Source organism: Mus caroli, unplaced genomic scaffold (genome assembly GCF_978045245.1).
Source record: "Mus caroli unplaced genomic scaffold, Mus_caroli_1 scaffold_4, whole genome shotgun sequence".
Lineage (NCBI taxonomy): Eukaryota > Metazoa > Chordata > Mammalia > Rodentia > Muridae > Mus > Mus caroli.
In genome coordinates, this window is record NW_028227259.1 from 25,866,737 (window position 1) to 25,879,718 (window position 12,982).

At 44.8% G+C, this 12,982-nt stretch overlaps 1 pseudogene; it reads right to left on the minus strand.

Moving 5' to 3' along the window:
- The window catches only part of LOC147005043 (disks large homolog 5-like), a 52,883-nt pseudogene that overhangs the window by 771 nt on the left and 39,130 nt on the right, over positions 1-12,982 (minus strand).

The following is a 12,982-nucleotide window of genomic DNA, read 5'->3' on the forward strand; positions in this document are numbered from 1 at the left end:
ACTCAGACTTCTATCTGTGGAAACCAAGAATTGGGCAATGGGAAGAGACCTCATTGGATTAAAAGAAGAAAAGAGAAGCCCACATGCCCACCAGATTAATGACAATGAGAAGCATTCATTGTTATTTGCATTTTGATTTTAACCCTACAAGGTTCTTCCCACGTCAAGTCACATGACCCTTGCATGACCTCTGTCCCAGGACCCAGAAGCAGCTCAGAGGTCTGCATAGCATCCCATGTATCATGTACACTTGCATGAATGTGGCATGTTATTCATCTGTCACCATTACTAGACTTCAGATTAAAGCAAAGTAGCAAGGTCCACTTGCCAATGATTTAGTTTCTCAGAAGAGGCTAACTTCCCAGAATATGTGTGTATAAAAAGAGAAATGAACATCTGCATTTCATGAGGTGGGTGGCTGGTTGGGAATGTGGATTAGAAAGGTGGTAGGGGAAAGCAAAGTGAATCCAATGAGCAAATGGTTTCAGACAGTATTAGCCTGCCTGAGCTGCTTAGCCCTACCTGAAGTTGTTGGGTCTCAAGGTTGCTGATGTGCTCCTTTTTGTCTTTTCCATTCAGGTCCAAGTCAACCAAATATTACTGAATGAGAGCCCAATCAATCACTATTTCCTTCATCTCCCAACCAGTGTGAAGGACATCTTAATAAGATTCTTCTCCAACATGAGCCGGCTATGTAGGTTTCTGGAAACACTCTCTGCATAGTAAGATACTGCAACTCCATCTTCTCATTTTTATGTACAGGCCCATTAAACCCACCAGTACCCTGCTTCCCATGAAGACCTAATACAGTCCATCTCAATAAATCCATGACAGCTGCACAAACAGCAAACATCCATTTCAACGAAGAAGAAATTATTACTGCAGCCCAAACACCAAAAAGGGCTCATGTCTCTCCAAAAGAAAGAGGAATCTCCATCTATCCATTACTGCCCAATGCACTAGGGCAACATCAACTAGTAGGGTGCAAATACCATCAGGGTCAATCAGTAGAACCAAAGGGAGGGCATTCTATCATTGTATTATATCATACTCAGCCCTCTAAACCACTGCCTGATAACCAGGCTCTCAGTACTGCATAATAACCATGCACAATCACTCTTCTGTTGAGTGGCTTCTAAGGATACCTGGAAAATGCTGGGAGGGGTAACAGTCTCTTACAGATTTATGAAAACTGAGTTTATCATTCTAAGGCACACTGATGGCTAAAAGTAGAAGGGGTAGAACCAGAACTGCAGACTCTCCAGTAGGGAAACCAAGGAAGGCAGAAATTGCCATTCCACTATTGATTGGCTTGCTAACTGGTACTTACCTATAGAAGTTTATCTCCTTCTTGGACTCCTGGATGTTCTCTCAGGCCTCAATTTTCTCCATCTCTAAGGTGTTCACAGAGAAGATAACCTGGTTCTTCTTTAATGTCAGTTGTTCATAGAAAGCATTTAGCCTCTGGAAGGGCCTAGTCTTAGGAAGACAGAACTCCATGAACATGGGCTTGTAGGAATACATTATTCAGGCTGAGTCATGGACTACCCCAGCCATGGAAAGCACATTCTGGATTCTATATACTTGGATGATATTCAGCTTTGAAAATTTGTTATCCTAGTCAAGGACAGCAGAAGCTAAGCATCAAGATGGAGGGTTCCCTGGCTCTCTGTGTTCACTTAGTTGGGCTGGAGGGTGCAGTCTAATCATTTATGTTCTCAAGAGCCTAGGCCACAGGTCTTTGCCCACCAGAAACCTGTGATTACATTCCTTCCTGTTTTCCCAACTGGGGTTGTAAATCCTGAATAGCTTATACCATAGAGACAGACCTTACACATAATGCTGGAGATGTGATCAGACATCACCACAGCTTTTAATCTGCTCAAGGGATACAAGTATGTGGACAACTGTGACCACATAGGCAAAGAACAGTTTTGAATAAAGTGGCAGCTCCCAGAATTCAGCACTGAATTCACCTTGAAATTGTTATGAAGATAAATCCTCAAACCAAAACACAGTCTCCTAGGTTCCCAAGTGTGGAGGAAAAATTAAGATACAAAAACTCATGCACATGTAGGTACATGTGCACACACATAATCACAGACTTGAACAAACACACACACAAGGAGGAGAAAAGAAAACAGTCAGTGAATAAGAGACAGAGACAGAGAGCACAATGAGATACAAAATAAATGTATGCAACATTACTGCCTCAGCGTATAAGGCACACGGACAAAGAGGAATGGGAATGAGCCTCAGGCCTTCTAGAAAAGCACTGAGAAGTAAAAGGTCGACCAGGTCCCTCTAGATACTACGAGGAGCTTCCAGCACTCAGTCACCTGCCAGGCAAGTACAAACACTCACCATAAACTCACATCACCTAGAACCTCACAAAGCCACATCCTGTCAAGTGCTTTCCAAATGCATGCTGGGAACTCACTCTCCACTGCCTCTATCCCTGAATTCTTCACTCAGAATACAAGTCCTTCTTCTCTACTGGAGGAAGCAGAAGAGTCCATTTCTCATCTCCCTCCTGACCAAGCTTCAGGTTCTGCCTCTCCACTATGAAGCATTCACGGATATGAAGTTGGGCATAGGGACGATCTGGTGGTACAGCTTCATAGAACCCACCTCCTTCAAAGGATAAGATGAGGCTGACATTGCACACCCCAGACTGGTAACACAGGGTTTGGAGCAATGCATACCTCTTCTTTATGGATCCCTCTGTGAGGGAGATCAGGCTATCTCTCTGCTCATTTCTCTTCTAGGTAATGAGCTACAGCTCTGCAGTCTGCCTCTCTTCCTTTTTGAACTCTTTCTTGCTTAGGACAGGTGCAGTGGATGATGTCTGTCTTCAAGCCCCTTTAGGTAAAAGAACACAAGAATACTTTCATGTGAGAATGCAAAGAGTGTAGACAGACTACCCAGAAAGAGAACATGCCTGGAAACTAGGGACACCAGAAAGACTTTAGTCTGGACTTGAGGTCTCCACAGTGGGTCTCAGTTCTACCATCACTCTAGAGAGACCAGTAGTTGTAGGCAGCCAGGAGATTCCTTTGTAGGCCAAAACATGCTCATCATGACCACAGAAATGGCTTCTCCAAGATTAGTATCAACTGCACTGGGTGCGACTTGGCTTCAGAGCCCTGAGTCCCATGCTTTAACAACTCAGATGATATATTCACTATTCACAAGTACTTGAGTGCTTGGAGATGCTGAGATCTCCTACCCTGTTACTCTAGGCCCAGGGCTTTGACTTAAAGAGTGACACAAGTGAAGAATATTGTCATCACACTATCAATTCCCCCTATTGAAACACCAAACACCAAAGCAGTAACAATAGGATCTCATCTCTGACTGTGTATATCCACTCTGAGAGGGCTATGGTTACAGTACAGAGATGCTTGCCACCCACAACTGGTGATAAACTGTTGTGAACTGTCAGTGACAGGAGATGAGAGGAAGTCTGAGAACATAAGGTCATATCCTGAAGCACAGTTCTCTCCCTGGTACTACTGTCAGATAGCCACTGAAGCTAAAAGAACTATGGGAGAGATGTGCAGTGATTCCCTTCCCTAAAATGGTGCATGTTAGACCCTCTATGACTCCTGATAGTCAGTGAAAGTAAAGACTTGGAGTTATTCTCATGATAACAGCTTTGGCCTTGTCAACTCCTGCCTTAGGGGATAGAGAAAGTAATGTTCTAAAATCATTGATCTTCAAGAATTGTGATGATCATGGAAATTCTGTGGCTACCCAGAGGCTCCAGTTCCTGTGCCCCATTACTAGAAAGACCAGCTCAGTCCAGCTCTGCCAAGAATCTCAACATCCACTTCCCAGGACTTACTCTACATTTTCAAGACCACCTCATTTGTCCTTCATTAAGATCAGATGGAAGGCCAACATCCTCCCCCCCCCCCAGTCACTCTCAAATCCAATTTGGCTCTCCAAAACAGTTTCTAATTGGGCACACATGTCCATCATCGTAGCGTCTAAACGCAAACGGAGAAAGGTGAGCTTGTTGTTACTATTTTGATTATTGTTATTGATCACAGGGAATGCCAAAAACTCTCCAGGAGACAATAGAATGTCCAAGAAGGGATTGCTTATGTCATGGACTACAACTTCTGACTTTTTGCTAATGTTCTCCCTGTAAGTACAGGAAGGTGAGCTGCACTTTCCAAGGGCATACCCATTGAGCACATCCTCCATCCAAAGCTAAGGTTTGCTCTAGGCTTGATTGGCAATACCTAGGTCATTCCTATGTGTCTGAGTTTTTCTTTTCCAAACTCTTCTCAGAAATGTGTCATCCTACCTTAATTTTTCCTCAATCAGCAATTTGAGTCATTAAAAGTACTCAGACTTCACACCAGCTTGACTATGCATCCAAAAATGTCTCCTGTCTCATCTTTTAAAGGCGCATGAAACCACATCCAGGCAGAGACTTCAAGGCAGGTTGCAGTGTGGGTGTGTGGTAGGGTGTACACTCATGAAGCCTTGTGCTTAGCATTTGATAGTTACCCTAAGTTGCCTTAGGAGATCAATATGCAGCCATTATGGTGCTGGCAACAATCAGGAGATCTGTTGGCAGAAAAAACTGAAATATTGGATCCACCAAAGAAATGGCCCTGAGGCTGAGTGTGGGCTCTCCACTCTCCACTGAAGTCACCAATCAGGATTGCTTACAGCCCTCTGTGAGCTATACCATGAGATTCTGTCTGAAAAAAAAATTATCAGAGATGGAGAATACAGGCAGAAAGTATAGGAAAATACAACTGACATACATCAGTTGACAGAGCAAAGGCCTAGCATCTTGTGTATGGTTTCATGATTGGTCCCACAAACCACACAAACACCTATTTCAGTTAAACAGGGAAGGTGTATTGAATGCAGACCCTAAAACTGATCGATCAAAACCTTAACTCAGGTTTTCGGTGTTGAGCCATGGCTCCAACCACTGTCTTTGTTTACTTATAAAGAAAAAAAAAAAAACTAAAAAACCATTGGGAGCAGATATGAACTGGCCAGTTCTCATCAGGCCATTGTAGGTATAAGAGTTCATAGTGACTCTGAAATTAATGGGTCCTAATAACTTTGTGGCACACTGTAAGATTAACAAATGTCATTCAGAACATAACAGCATGTGATCACCATGACCCTGCTCTGAGTCAAGTTATTTTTCTGTGTCAGTGATTGGCAGGCATATGACAACAACAATCTGAAATAGGGTCTGGACATAAAACAAAATGTTTGTAGCTATAGTGACAGGTGACCCCTGGACACCAACACTTCCATTCAGAAGCAAACGGGACAATGAACAAAGGTCAGGAAATGGTGACATCTTGCAGTAAATTTTGTGACAAGAGCGGTGAGGAACTTATCTTTTATGGTGAGGATCAGGGGTCTCCTTGGTGCATTTTAGGTCTCTGATGGCCATGTGCAACAGGTTCAAGAGCCCAGTTCTGATGCCCTTGGGATCCTCGTGGTCCATGGTGATGCACTCAGACATGCCTGGAAACTTCCAGAGCACTTGTCAGGGGGCTTGATTTCTATAAGGGAGGGAACATTGCTGACATCTGTTGCAGGCTTTTTTTTTTTTATCGCATTGCAAACCTCAAGATTGTGCTATTTGCTAAAATAGACAAGAACAAAAAATCAAAAAAACCAAAACTTTCTATTGTGAGGTCAGCCCTGGCACAGACCTTCAACCCAAGAGCTTTTATTTTATTACACTTTCTTGTCTGTGGCTCAGCCCTTGCACATGCCTTTACTACAAAGCAAAAGAATGTCAATTCCAGGTCAAGTGGCAAAATGATTAACCAGTTGAAAGGGAATGAATATAACTAAACCAAAGGAAGGTTCTTTTGTTGAAGGATATTTAAGACAGTGTGGAGAGGGAGAAAGAATGCTTTCCTTCTTAGAGATTAGCAGAGTAGGAAGGTCAGCTGGGTGCTTTCCCCGACTCTCTGAACTGGCATGTTTTCACCCCAGCATCTGTGTTTGTGCTTTATTCTTTAAATTAAATGGATTGCATATATGTATTTTTAAATTTTATGTATTAATCATTCCATTAGATTACATTCCAAATGAAATACCACATTCTGGCTACCCTTCCCCCAACTTTCCAAGCGCCATCTGCCCTGTTCCCTTCCACATTGCCTGTATGAGGGTGCACCCCCAACTTTGCATACTCTTCTGCCCTACTGTTTCAGCATACTACTACACTGGGACATTAAACCTCTACAAGATCAAGAGCCCCCCTCCCTTTGTTGTCAAGCAAGGCCATTCTCTGTTACAATGTATCTGAAGCTATAGTTTCTTCCCAGTACACTTCTTGGTTTGTGGGCTAGACTTGGGGAGTCCTGGATCGACTTGGCAGCAGATGTGGTTCTTTCAATGGAGTTGCAATCCCCCTTCTGCTCCTCCAAGCTCCCCTACCAGATTCCCTGAACTCAGTCTAATGGCTGGCTCCAAAGGTCAGTTGCTGGCCACACCTCACAAAGAACCATCACAGGAGGTTCCTGTCAGCAAATGCCTCTTGAGCATAGCAAGAGTGTTTGGTTTAGTGTCTGCAGACATTGTGGATTTCCAGGTAGGGGAGTCCCTGGATGGTCATTCCTTCAATCTCTGCTCCATTTGTCCTCCCTATTCTTCCTTTTGACAGGAATATTTCTGGATTGGAAAATTTGAGATCGGTGGGTGGCCCTGTCCTGCAACGCAAGGCCATGCCTAACCTCTGGATATGGTTTCTACAGGTTCTACCTCCCCTTTTTTGGGTATTTCAGCTATATTTTTACCTAAACCATAGAAGAAAATTTTCCTATTCTGGAGAAAGTAAAACTTGCAAAATTAGAAGTATCAGTCCGAAGACCAGTTTATTAAAACAGAAAAGAGAGTCTCCTGGACATATAACAATCAAAACACCTGTGGGGCGCCACCCCACATCGTCGCCATTATAAGATGGCGCCGACATCGCCTGCCTCTGGAGATGAAAAAGTGATCCGCGCATGTGCTGGCATTAACCGTTCATGGTGCCAGTTGCCCGCCTGACAACGTCACCTCGGGTGACAAGAATTTGGCCTATAGAGAATCGCCACGTCTGAGGCGAGAGAAATCTCCTATATAAGGGAGGCGGTTTTCGGGCTTGGGGTCTCCGCCTTGTGAAGCTGATGCTCTCCCTCTCAAGACGCATTAAAGCTTGCTACAGAAGGATCCTGTTTGTGTGCCGCGTTGTTTCTTGCTGGCGGGGAAATCAGCGCGGGACATTTGGTGCCGAAAAACCCGGGAATTGTGACCAGACCATCGTCAGCACCTTCGGAGACCCCTCGGCGACGGGGAGGGTTCAGAACTGTGGCTAGACTACGCATCGGAAAGGTATGCCTGAACATGAACTCTTTTCTTTAACTCTTTCCCAGGTATTGGGTTTGTCCGGATTGTGGTTTAGATTTCCAGAGGCCATTATCATCGCTATTTTAGCTCTTCTACTCTTCCTCCTGGCCAGTTATATCTGTGAACATAGGCGGTGGTGTTAACAAGTTTCCAACAGCACATCAGTTCGTTGTAGTTGTCGTTGTAGTTGTAGTTGTAGTTGTAGTTGTAGTCCGTTGCACTCCATCGCGGCGCCAAATTAGTCTCTTGTAAATGAAAGAGCAGAAAGGCGAGCCGTACTTTCGGTTTCTCGCTGTTGCCGTAAGTCGGACGTAGATAAGCCGTGGGCCGCGCCAAGACATCTTTTTGATTCTAACAGTGACTTAAGGCGGACGTAGATAAGCTGCGGTTACTTTTGACCCGTTATGGGGTCGTCACAGTCAATCCAAACATCACTTGAAAATCTCCTTAAGAAAAGAGACCTAAAGCTAGGGGACAAGGTTCTTAAGCACTTTGTTGAGGAGGTAGATAGAGTTGCCCCTTGGTATGCCGTTTCTGGCTCCTTGACCTTGGCCTCATGGAAAAAATTGGGGAAGGATCTTGATTTGTGCCCCGACTTACGTATGGGCACCAAAGCAGTTTGGAAGATGATCAAAAACTGCCTTGAGGATGAAACATGTGAGGAAGTCAGAAAAAAGGGACAAATAGATTTGGAGACCGTTCAGGATGGCATGTCAGAATCTGAGCGTAGTGAGAGGATGGGTGCACGTGCACAAACTAGGAAGAGGATCCCAAAGAATAAAAGTGAAAAAGGACCTCCCAGGAAGCCTAAGAGGGCGGGAGAGAGGGGAACAAGCAGTATACCTGCCTCCCCACATGAGGAATCGGACTCCGAGGGAGTACCGATTTTTCAACCTATATCTAAGCCTGGGTTGTACCCAACCCAAGAGCTTGAAGCACTCAATATTCAAAGCTCTGAAGAGTCATCCGGAGCAGAGAGTGGGAGACTAGATACAGAGGAAGAGGAAGAACTTGATGAGGAAGCAACCAGATATGAGAGAGAGAGGTATTATCCTGATGAGAGGCCGTTAAATAAACGGACCTCTAAACCTGCCATTTCAACAAAACCTAATGCTTTACCCAGGAATCCCGTACAGACAGTTCCCTCTGCCCCACCACCTTATGAGATACGCCCTAAAGCTTTCTCATTGTTACCTGAAAAGGTGCATCGCAAGCTCAGGCTCGCTTACCCTGTCTATGAGCAAGATGGTGGGAGAGTATATGCTCCTGTTGATTATAACCAAATAAAGGAGCTTGCAGAATCAGTTAGAAAGTTTGGAGCAAATGCCAGTTTTACTCTAATGCAGTTAGATCGACTGGCATTAACCGCCCTGACGCCCAGTGACTGGCAAACAGTGGCGAAAGCTGTGCTACCAAGCATGGGACAATACATGGAATGGAAGGCCCTATGGCATGAGGCGGCACAGGCCCAGGCTAGGACTAATGCCGCAGCCCTGACCCCAGAGCAAAGAGACTGGACCTTTGAACTCCTTACAGGACAGGGTCCTTATGCAGCAGATCAGGTCAATTATCATTGGGGAGCTTATGCCCAAATATCCAGTACTGCTATACGAGCATGGAAATCACTCAACCGTAAAGGAGAAACTAGTAATCAGCTCACCAAGATTATACAGGGACCTCAGGAACCATTCTCAGACTATGTGGCCAGGATGATGGAGGTAGCAGGAAAGATTTTCGGGGATCCTGATTGTGCCGGACCCTTTATAGAGCAATTAATCTTTGAACAAGCCACTCAGGAGTGCAGAAGTGCAATAGCGCCGAGGAAAAACAAGGGATTGTCAGAATGGCTTAGAATATGTAGAGAGATTGGTGGACCGTTGAGTAACTCTGGGCTCGCCGCAGCCATTTTACAGGCACAAAGGCGACCTCCCCCTACGGGGGGCAGCAGTCGCACCTGCTTCAACTGTGGGAAATCAGGGCATCTCGCAAAAGATTGCCGAGCACCTAAGCAAAACCAGAGAACTCTTACCCTATGTTCCCGATGTAGAAAGGGTTACCATCCAGTCAGTCAATGCAGATCAACTAGAGACATTAAAGGCAACCTCCTCCCGCCTGCTATCCCTGTTAGACAGGAGCCAAAAAACGGGCCTGCGGGCCCCCGGCCCCGGGGCCCTCAAAAATACGGGACCCAATTCGCTGGGACCAGTCCCCTGAGCGAGGAGGCAGATCAAGCCAAGGCACAAGAATGGACTTGTGCGCCACCACCTCAATCTTATTAACACCTCAGATGGGGGTTCAACCTGTCCCTGCCATGCCCTTAGGGCCTCCCATACCGGACAACGCGGTGGGACTTATCATTGGCCGTGGTGCCCTTACCGCATGCGGACTAATAGTCCATCCAGGCATAACAGATAATCAACACATCCCAAATATGCAGATTCTATGCTCCAGCCCTCATGGTGTATTTTCTATTAAAAAAGGGGACAGGATTGCTCAGCTCCTCCTCCTCCCGCTGCTGGGAGAATTACCCAATCAAGATAAAAAACTTATGGGATCTTCAGAAATGGATTCGGCCTATTTGACATTGTCACTTGATTCGCGCCCGAAATTAATCCTTAACATAAATGGTAAAAATTTTGAGGGCATTCTTGACACCGGAGCTGATAAGAGTATTATTTCCACACATTGGTGGCCTAAAGCTTGGCCAGTGACAAAATCTTCTCATTCTTTACAAGGCCTGGGGTATCAATCCAGTCCAGACATTAGTACCAACCGGCTGGTCTGGACGTCACCAGAGGGTTTAAAAGGATGCTTTTCCCCCTACGTTCTACCCCTACCTGTAAATCTCTGGGGGAGAGATGTCATGACAGATTTAGGACTGACTCTGACCAATGATTATTCATTACGTCTTAGAGAAATGATGGAGAAAATGGGTTATCAAGAAGGCCAGGGTTTGGGACGCCATGAACAAGGCGAACCGCGCCCAATCTCACACAAGGCCAATAAGGACAGAGCAGGCCTGGGTTTTTCCTAGCGCCACTGAGGCAGTACGACCTATACCATGGAAAACGGAGGATCCTGTGTGGGTTCCTCAGTGGCCGCTAACCTCCGAGAAATTGAGCGTTGTAACACAAATTATTGCAGAACAACTAAAACTCGGCCATATTGAACCCTCTACTTCCCCCTGGAACACCCCCATATTTGTAATAAAGAAAAAGTCTGGCAAATGGCGTCTGTTACATGATTTAAGAGCTATAAATGGACAGATGTCCCTGTTAGGGCCTGTACAGAGAGGATTACCTATGCTGTCCGCCCTTCCTAAGGGCTGGAACATCCTCATTATAGACATCAGAGATTGCTTTTTTTCCATACCGTTACACCCTGCGGATAGACCTCGCTTTGCCTTTAGTGTCCCCTCTATCAATCATACAGAACCAGATAAGAGGTATCAATGGAGAGTCTTGCCCCAAGGGATGGCCAATAGCCCTACTATCTGCCAACTGTATGTAGACCAAGCACTCGCCCCGATAAAGAGACAATTTCCACAAATAGTGTCTATCCATTACATGGATGACGTCCTGCTTTGCCATAAGAATCCATCTGTACTGCAACAGGTTTTTCCTGTGTTACAGAAAACATTAGAGCAATGGGGGCTACAGATAGCCACTGAAAAGGTGCAATTGGCAGACTCTGGACAGTTTCTAGGTTCTTTTATACAGCCCAACATTATTAAGCCACAAAAAATAGAAATCAGGATGGATAATTTACATACTTTAAATGACTTTCAAAAATTGTTGGGAGATATCAATTGGCTTAGACCTTTTTTAAAAATCCCTTCAACAGAATTGAAACCCCTGTTTGATATCTTGGAAGGGGATTCTCATATCACCTCTCCTAGAAAATTGAATCCTTTGGCAGTGGAGGCACTTAATAAAGTAGAAAAAGCAATAAGTCAAGCGCAGCTTGTTAGAATAGATTATTCCAAGCCGGTTTTGTTATGTATCTTGGACACTCGAGGCTTACCAACTGCTGTCATTTGGCAAGAGGGGCCCCTATGCTGGGTTCATCCACAAGCCTCCCCTGCAAAGATTATCGATTGGTATCCGGCCGCAGTAGCACAATTAGCATTAAAGGGATTAAAAATGACAATCAAATACTTCGGCCTTGAACCTAATATCATTGTCATTCCCTATACCCCTAATCAAATACAGGTGTTAGCTGCTGCTTCTAATGATTGGTCCATTCTATGTGTCACATTTAGTGGAAAATTTGATAATCATTATCCAAAGCACCCATTGTTACACTTTGCCCTGACCCATCCATTAGTTTTTCCCAAAGTAACAAGTCATTTCCCACTTAAAAATGGTCTTGTAATTTATACAGATGGCTCCAAAACTGGGCAAGGGGCCTATGTAGTTAATAACATTACCCATATCAGACAATATTCGGAGGTTTCCCCTCAAATTGTTGAGTGTTTGATAGTATTAGAAGTTTTACAGCAATTTGATTGCCCGCTCAATATTATTTCTGATTCCTTGTATGTGGTTAATGCAGTTCGCCTGCTAGAAACTGCGGGCCTAATAAAACCTTCTAGTAGGGTAGCACAAACCTTTGAACAGATTAGAAACCTTCTATTACAAAGAAAACATCCCTTTTATATCGTACATATGAGAGCCCATTCTGGACTCCCTGGCCCCATGACAGAGGGTAATGAGCTGGCAGATCAGGCTACGCGACTTGTGGCCACAGCACTATCCTCACCACTAGAGGCCGCCAAAAATTTTCATAGTAAGTTTCATGTTACCTCTGAAACACTTCGCTGGCGCTTCTCTTTAACAAGGAAAGAAGCCCGCGAGATAGTCACACAGTGCCAAAACTGTTGTCAGTTTCTGCCCACACCTCATTATGGTGTCAATCCGAGGGGACTCTCCCCCCTACAAGTTTGGCAGATGGATGTCACTCATATTGCATCTTTTGGTAAGACGCAATACGTTCATGTGTCTATTGACACTTGTTCTGGTGTGTTATTTGCAACTCCACTTTCAGGAGAAAGGACATCTCATGTAATTCAACATTGCCTCGAGGCCTGGAGTGCCTGGGGTAGACCAAAATGTCTTAAGACAGACAATGGACCTGCTTATACCTCAAATAAATTCAAACAATTCTGTGCACAAATGCAGGTGACCCATATCACTGGACTTCCTTATAACCCTCAAGGACAAGGCATCATTGAAAGAGCTCATCGAACGCTCAAATCCTATTTATTTAAACAGAAAGGGGGAGCGATAACAGAGTTGCCCCCTGGCCCAAGAGTGGCACTATCCATGGCACTCTTTACTCTAAATTTCTTAAACCTGGACGATGCAGGAAGGAGCGCTGCAGAGCGCCACTGCTCGGAACCAAAGAGACCAAAAGAATTGGTAAAATGGAAGGATGTGTTGACTAATCAATGGAAAGGCCCGGATCCTATCCTAATAAGATCCAGGGGAGCTGTTTGTGTTTTTCCACAGAGTGAACAAAATCCTTTTTGGATCCCGGAGCGGCTAACACGAAGTATAAACCAAGAAGATGATCATTCTCCTGACCTTTCTGT